General features: G+C 59.0%; 2 non-coding genes across 2 annotated transcripts; both read right to left on the reverse strand.

Moving 5' to 3' along the window:
* Window positions 1-787: 787 nt before the first annotated feature.
* On the reverse strand, window positions 788-940 carry LOC142795858 (5.8S ribosomal RNA). The gene has a single exon (XR_012893361.1). It is a non-coding gene; the product is annotated as a 5.8S ribosomal RNA (ribosomal RNA).
* A 1,719-nt stretch (window positions 941-2,659) lies between these two features.
* Window positions 2,660-4,474, reverse strand: LOC142795861 (small subunit ribosomal RNA). Its single transcript, XR_012893363.1, has one exon. It is a non-coding gene; the product is annotated as a small subunit ribosomal RNA (ribosomal RNA).
* Window positions 4,475-6,255: the final 1,781 nt, after the last annotated feature.

The following is a 6,255-nucleotide window of genomic DNA, read 5'->3' on the forward strand; positions in this document are numbered from 1 at the left end:
AGCCTGGCGAGAGGCATCGTCTCGTGTAGCGTCGCCCCCGCCCCAACTGGAGTGGCCCAGTTTTTTGAACGGGACGGGAACTGCGAAGCACTTAGACCGACGGCGGACTACGACGAGAACGCCTTAAGCTTCGCCAACGTTTCGCCAACTCGTGCGGGAGACTTTTTCCGCTTCGCGGCAAGTCGTCGCGCCGTGCTCTCCGCATCAACCGCGTACGCAGCGAACCGCAAACGTCGGGCGCAGCCTCCTCACCTCCCTGCGCTTTGCGCGCGAACGTTCCCTGTTCGCGCGGCAAAGCCTGGAGGAGGCACGGCCCCGCAGCGTGTTCGAGCGCCCGGTCTACGGGACACCCTGCTTACTTCGAGGGCAACAAGCGCAACGCAAGGCTGCGATCTCGCGCACTTTGCGCACGGCTGGAGAAGCTTTGCTGGCCGGCTTTCGCTCCTCGTGTTTACCGTGCGTTAAAGTTGCGCGTCCGTGGCTCTCGCAGCTCTTGCGCGCCCGGTCGCAGAGAGGAGTACGCAACCTCGACCGCACTTTCCCTGCAGGCTTCCTTCCGACTCGAAGTCCTGCGGCGGTCTCAACGAGGTGCCACATCCTCAATGCAGTCGGTCGCCCCCGTTTCGGTTGGGCTCTGGCACGACGGTCGCCACCGTCTCGCCCTTGAGTGGCCGCTGTTGGCGCTCGCTGTGAGGTGTTCAGCGTGCTGTCCGTGTTGCCGACGCGGTCAAAACGAGTCGACGGCTCACGTTCCCTTGTGCGCCGAAGGCTCTCTTGATATGTGATCCGACCCTCAGACAGACGAAGCCAAGGGAAGACCCAAGGCCGCAATGTGCGTTCAAAGAATCAGTGCTCAGTGTGTCCTGCAATTCACACCAAGTCTCGCAGCTGGCTGCGTTCTTCATCGACCCGAGAACCGAGTGATCCACCGCTTAGAGTCGTGAAAAAGTGTTTGTTCAATTCCGTACAGTCAAAACCAAACGTTTCTGGCACTCGGCCAAACAGTGGCCAAGAAGGGCGCTTTTCAGCGCACGCTTGGACTCCAAAACTCTGCCGCGCCTTTTTCGGCTGCCGCAAATCGAGCAAACGGTGTGTTTCGGACGGCGTTTCGCTTCCGCTACTTGCGAGTGCTTTCGTGGTCCACCCCTCTATAAATACTCGGGAGGCGTCGAAGCCGGTTCTCCAAGCCGGACCCGTAGGTATCGTTGTGTGCTCGCTCTCATTGGCCCGCCTAACCAGAAAATGCCTGCGGTACACCCATTTGGATAAGAGTGCACGCAGATGCGGGCCTCGACGGCTACACATTTCCTCGGGCGGCCGCCTCCCGGCCTCCGTGGAGCGCGGGATGCACGGTCCCATCGACAAGCCTCTCCCGTTTTTACCGTGGCGTCGCGGTTCACCACGGCGGGCGGGTCGGTCTCCTCCGCATAAAAAGGGGGACCCCCGCTTTTTGTTCCACGAAATCGCACAAGCTTTTTTCGCATCCACGGTTTGCCACCGCACACCAAAATGCCGATCCGGCTGCCTACTTTAGCCAACAGGTGGAGCCAGGCGCGCCGTACTTGCGCGGCACTTCCCACGTCCACCGAAGTCGGTGCCAAGGACCACTTTCGGCGCCGGAGCCGCGTACGAGCCTACTCGAGGCGGAAGAACGAAGCCAGCAAGGGCCTGGCCGCAAGTGCGTTCAATTGTCGGGACGTCCAAGTCCCTCGTTCTTCCGTGCTTCCTCTTTCGGCAAGTCGTTGCGGCACCTTCCCAAAGCGCGCAGACCCGCTAATCGCGACGAGCGCGACGTGGCCGTGCCGCCTTTCCCTCGGCAGCAAGCAAAACGCCTGGCAACGTCGACGCTCCCCTAACCGCGATCTCGCACCGTGTTTCGTGTGGCGAATTCAAAAGCCGGCCGGCGCTGCTGCAACCATTACGGTCGGTACGCATACGCCGCGGAGGGCGGGACGGTCATCGGAGCGTGCGGTTCCTCCATCGAGTACTGCGCACCTCGGCCGTCGCATCGCCGTGCCATGACCGGCCGCGCGTCAACGCGAACCGGTGCCAGCGAGATCCCTCGCCTGCAAGAACCGACCGGCAGCCTCCGTCACCCGAGGACGCGGAGGCGCTTGCCGCGGACGGCGGGACGGTATGCACTGGTGCACAGCGGACCCGTCACATCGCCAGTTCCTTGACCGACCGCCGACGCTTGTGCCGTTCCTCTCGTACTTGGCAGTCGCCGCGCGATTGTCGGGTCTCGTTCTTGCACGCTCGAACGGTCGGGAGGGCACTCGGCTGGCGTTTCGGGAACGCGCAGCCTCGCCTTCTACCGACGTAACCACGACTCGCCGTTCGCGCTCCGCCGCTCCTGTTTACAGTACTAGGCGGTCCCGCAGCGGTCGGGTCGCGCATTTCGAGCGCTTCGAGCCACGGTGCAGTGGCGGGTCGAAAGCCGACCTATGAGTGCGTTGCGCCGTTTGTACCCGCGTCCGCCACCTGGCCGACCGTCCAAGGTCGCGGTGTTGGCGTCCGCTGGGCGCAACAATTTGTCACGGGGTGCCGCTCCACATTCAGGCAGCCCCGTGGGGAAAAGCCGACCCCGCGTCCAAACGGGGTCAGCGGCAGAAAGTGTCGGGCGCAGACGCAGCTGAGGCGCTCACCCTTCACAATCCGTTAATGATCCTTCCGCAGGTTCACCTACGGAAACCTTGTTACGACTTTTACTTCCTCTAAATGATCAAGTTTGGTCATCTTTCCAACAGACCGGCGCAACCGAAAGGCCGCGCCGGACATCGGTCCGAAGACCTCACTAAATCATTCAATCGGTAGTAGCGACGGGCGGTGTGTACAAAGGGCAGGGACGTAATCAACGCGAGCTTATGACTCGCGCTTACTGGGAATTCCTCGTTCAAGGGGAACAATTGCAAGCCCCTATCCCAATCACGAAAGAAGTTCCACGGGTTACCCAGTCTTTTCAGACAGGGATAAAGACACGCTGCTTCCTTCAGTGTAGCGCGCGTGCGGCCCCGGACATCTAAGGGCATCACAGACCTGTTATTGCTCTGTTTCGTGCGGCTAGGAGCCGCTTGTCCCTCTAAGAAGGTTGTAAGGTGCTGGGAACCCCGCACCTATTTAATAGGCTAGAGTCTCGTTCGTTATCGGAATTAACCAGACAAATCGCTCCACCAACTAAGAACGGCCATGCACCACCATCCACCGAATCAAGAAAGAGCTCTCAATCTGTCAATCCTCCCAGTGTCCGGGCCGGGTAAGTTTTCCCGTGTTGAGTCAAATTAAGCCGCAGGCTCCACTCCTGGTGGTGCCCTTCCGTCAATTCCTTTAAGTTTCAGCTTTGCAACCATACTTCCCCCGGAACCCAAATACTTTGGTTTCCCGGAAGCTGCCCGCCGAGTCATTTGAGTAACTCAGGCGGATCGCTGGTTGGCATCGTTTATGGTCAGAACTAGGGCGGTATCTGATCGCCTTCGAACCTCTGACTTTCGTTCTTGATCAATGAAAACATTCTTGGCAAATGCTTTCGCAGTAGTTCGTCTTGCGACGGTCCAAGAATTTCACCTCTAGCGCCGCAATACGAATGCCCCCGTCCGTCCCTCTTAATCATTACCTCGTATTCCAAAAACCAACAGAACAGAAACGAGGTCTTGTTCTATTATTCCATGCAAGTTTATTCAGGCGACTCGCCTGCGTTGAGCACTCTAATTTTTTCAAAGTAAAAGCACCGGCCATCTCGAGGCACACAATGAAGTGCACCAAGAAAGAACCGGCATGATGTTCAGTCCGAGCCGTCGCATCGGGTAGATGCACTACTCGTCTGGAACTGAGATCCAACTACGAGCTTTTTAACCGCAGCAGCTTTAGTATACGCTATTGGAGCTGGAATTACCGCGGCTGCTGGCACCAGACTTGCCCTCCAATTGATCCTCGTTAAAGGATTTAGAGTGTACTCATTTCAATTACGGGGCCTCAAAAGAGTCCCGTATTGTTATTTTTCGTCACTACCTCCCCGTGCCGGGAGTGGGTAATTTGCGCGCCTGCTGCCTTCCTTGGATGTGGTAGCCGTTTCTCAGGCTCCCTCTCCGGAATCGAACCCTGATTCTCCGTTACCCGTAACAACCATGGTAAGCAAGTAACCTACCATCGAAAGTTGATAAGGCAGACACTTGAAAGAAACGTCGCCGGCTCGTGGCCATGCGATCAGCACAAAGTTATCCAGAGTCACCACACAATACGGGCCGAAACCCGATCGATCTTGGTCTAATAAAAGCACCCGTTACCCAAAGGGCTCCAGGCTCACTGCATGTATTAGCTCTAGAATTGCCACAGTTATCCAAGTAGGAAGAAACGATCTAAGGAACCATAACTGATTTAATGAGCCATTCGCGGTTTCGCCTTATTTCGGCATGTACTTAGACATGCATGGCTTAATCTTTGAGACAAGCATATGATTACTGGCAGGATCAACCAGGTAATCGTTCGACTGCGCGTCCGTCCTCGCCCTCGGCGGGCCGGACGCAGTCTGTGTGCGGCGGAGGCCACCTTCAGGCGCCCCAACACGCTTATTTTGCACTCCGAGATGACGGCGTTCGAGCTCGCTACGGCACAACCTTCCCGAAAGACGAGTGGGAGCCGTGCGGCAAGAAGCACGTTCATGCTCGCTCTTTTTCGTTGCATCGACTCGGTCGCGCCGTGCGGGTTGCCCAAGCCCGCTGCACTGTCGGTGGACCGGCCGGAACTAGCAACGGAGCCGAGACTGCAAAGCCGCCAGACGACGGGTCACGCCGCGTCTTCGGCGCTTTCGCATCTGAATCGCCCGAGGACGACACGGAACACACCTCGATATCGTGGTAAAACGGCACCGTCCGACAACCAGCCCCTAACGCATCAAGCGGATGAGGCTGCAGACGACTGCCGTGGATTCCCCTGGAGCAGACCCGAGGACACGCTTGACGAGGCCGAAGCCCGCCGCATATCAGACACCCGGTCGCTTTCGCGTACGCCGCTCACGAGAACCCCCACATAATAGCAGCGATAAGTACCCAGACCTCCTTGGGCCCTAATACGAGCGTACTCGAGAAAATTTCACCGCGGGTGTGCCCCGAAACGTGTGGCATGTTGAGCGTGCCACAAGTCTACGTCGCTCTCAAACCCGCCGAGGTCGTAGAATTTGCGACCCTACTCACGAAATTCCCACCGAGGATACGGCCGCAAACGTACCGCACCTTGGGTAGGCCACGAGTTTGTGCAACACTACGCTGACGGCACAGCACCGAGGTCGTGCGCGCACGCACGGGAAAATTCCGCCGCGGTTTCTGCCGAAAACGTGAGGCACCACGACTCTCCGCAAGTTCGCGTCGACTGCGAAAGACCGAAGTCGTGAACGACGTGTCCGCTACTCGCCGCCGACACGCTGGACACCAAACGTACAACGACTCGACGGCGTCGTAGAGGCCCACGACGCGGTTTTCCTTAACGACGTCTCGGCGTGGCACCGACAGGTTAGAACGGCCGACCAACGTTCCCTGTCCGCCGTTCGGCTCAGTCGAAGGGCTCGGCGACTTCGGCAACGCTGCGAAGCCGCACGGTGACGCACGCCATGTCCCCATTTTTTTTTTTTCTTTCTGCGTCTGCCGGGGTGCCCCTATAATAGCAGCGATAAGCACCCAGACCGCCGTGGGTCGCTCGCCCCGGCTGACGTGGTTTTTCGTACTCCTGCGGCGGTCGCCGTCAAGCACGTCCAAATACGCTACTTTCGTGGGCGCATTCACGCTCTTTCGCTTCGCCGGAGTGCCAGCACTCACTCTGCCAAAAACGGCGAACATCCGAGCGGCGGTTCCCACTTTTGCGTCGGCGTCGCAAACCCCGCCCCGGCAGACGAGGTTTGCCGTACTCGTGCGACGGTGGCCGGCGGGCACGTCGAAAGACGCCGATATCGTGCGCGAATTGGCGCACCTTGGCTTCACCGGAGTGCCGCCACTGACTCCTCCAAAAACGGCGAAGATCCGAGCGGCGCTTCCCACTTTCGCATCGGCGTCCCGAACTCCGCCCCGGCTGACGCGGTTTACCGTACTCGTGCGACGGTCGCCGGCGAGCACGTGGAAAGACGCCGATATCGTGCCCGAATCGGCTCCGTTCGGCTTCGCCGGAGTGCCAGCACTGGCTCGGCGAAAGACGACGAACATCCGAGCGACGGTTCTCACTATTGCGTACGCGTCGCAAACCCCGCCCCGGCAGACGCACTTTGCCGTACTC

The sequence above is a fragment of the Rhipicephalus microplus genome, unplaced genomic scaffold (assembly GCF_043290135.1).
Source record: "Rhipicephalus microplus isolate Deutch F79 unplaced genomic scaffold, USDA_Rmic scaffold_916, whole genome shotgun sequence".
Classification (NCBI taxonomy): domain Eukaryota; kingdom Metazoa; phylum Arthropoda; class Arachnida; order Ixodida; family Ixodidae; genus Rhipicephalus; species Rhipicephalus microplus.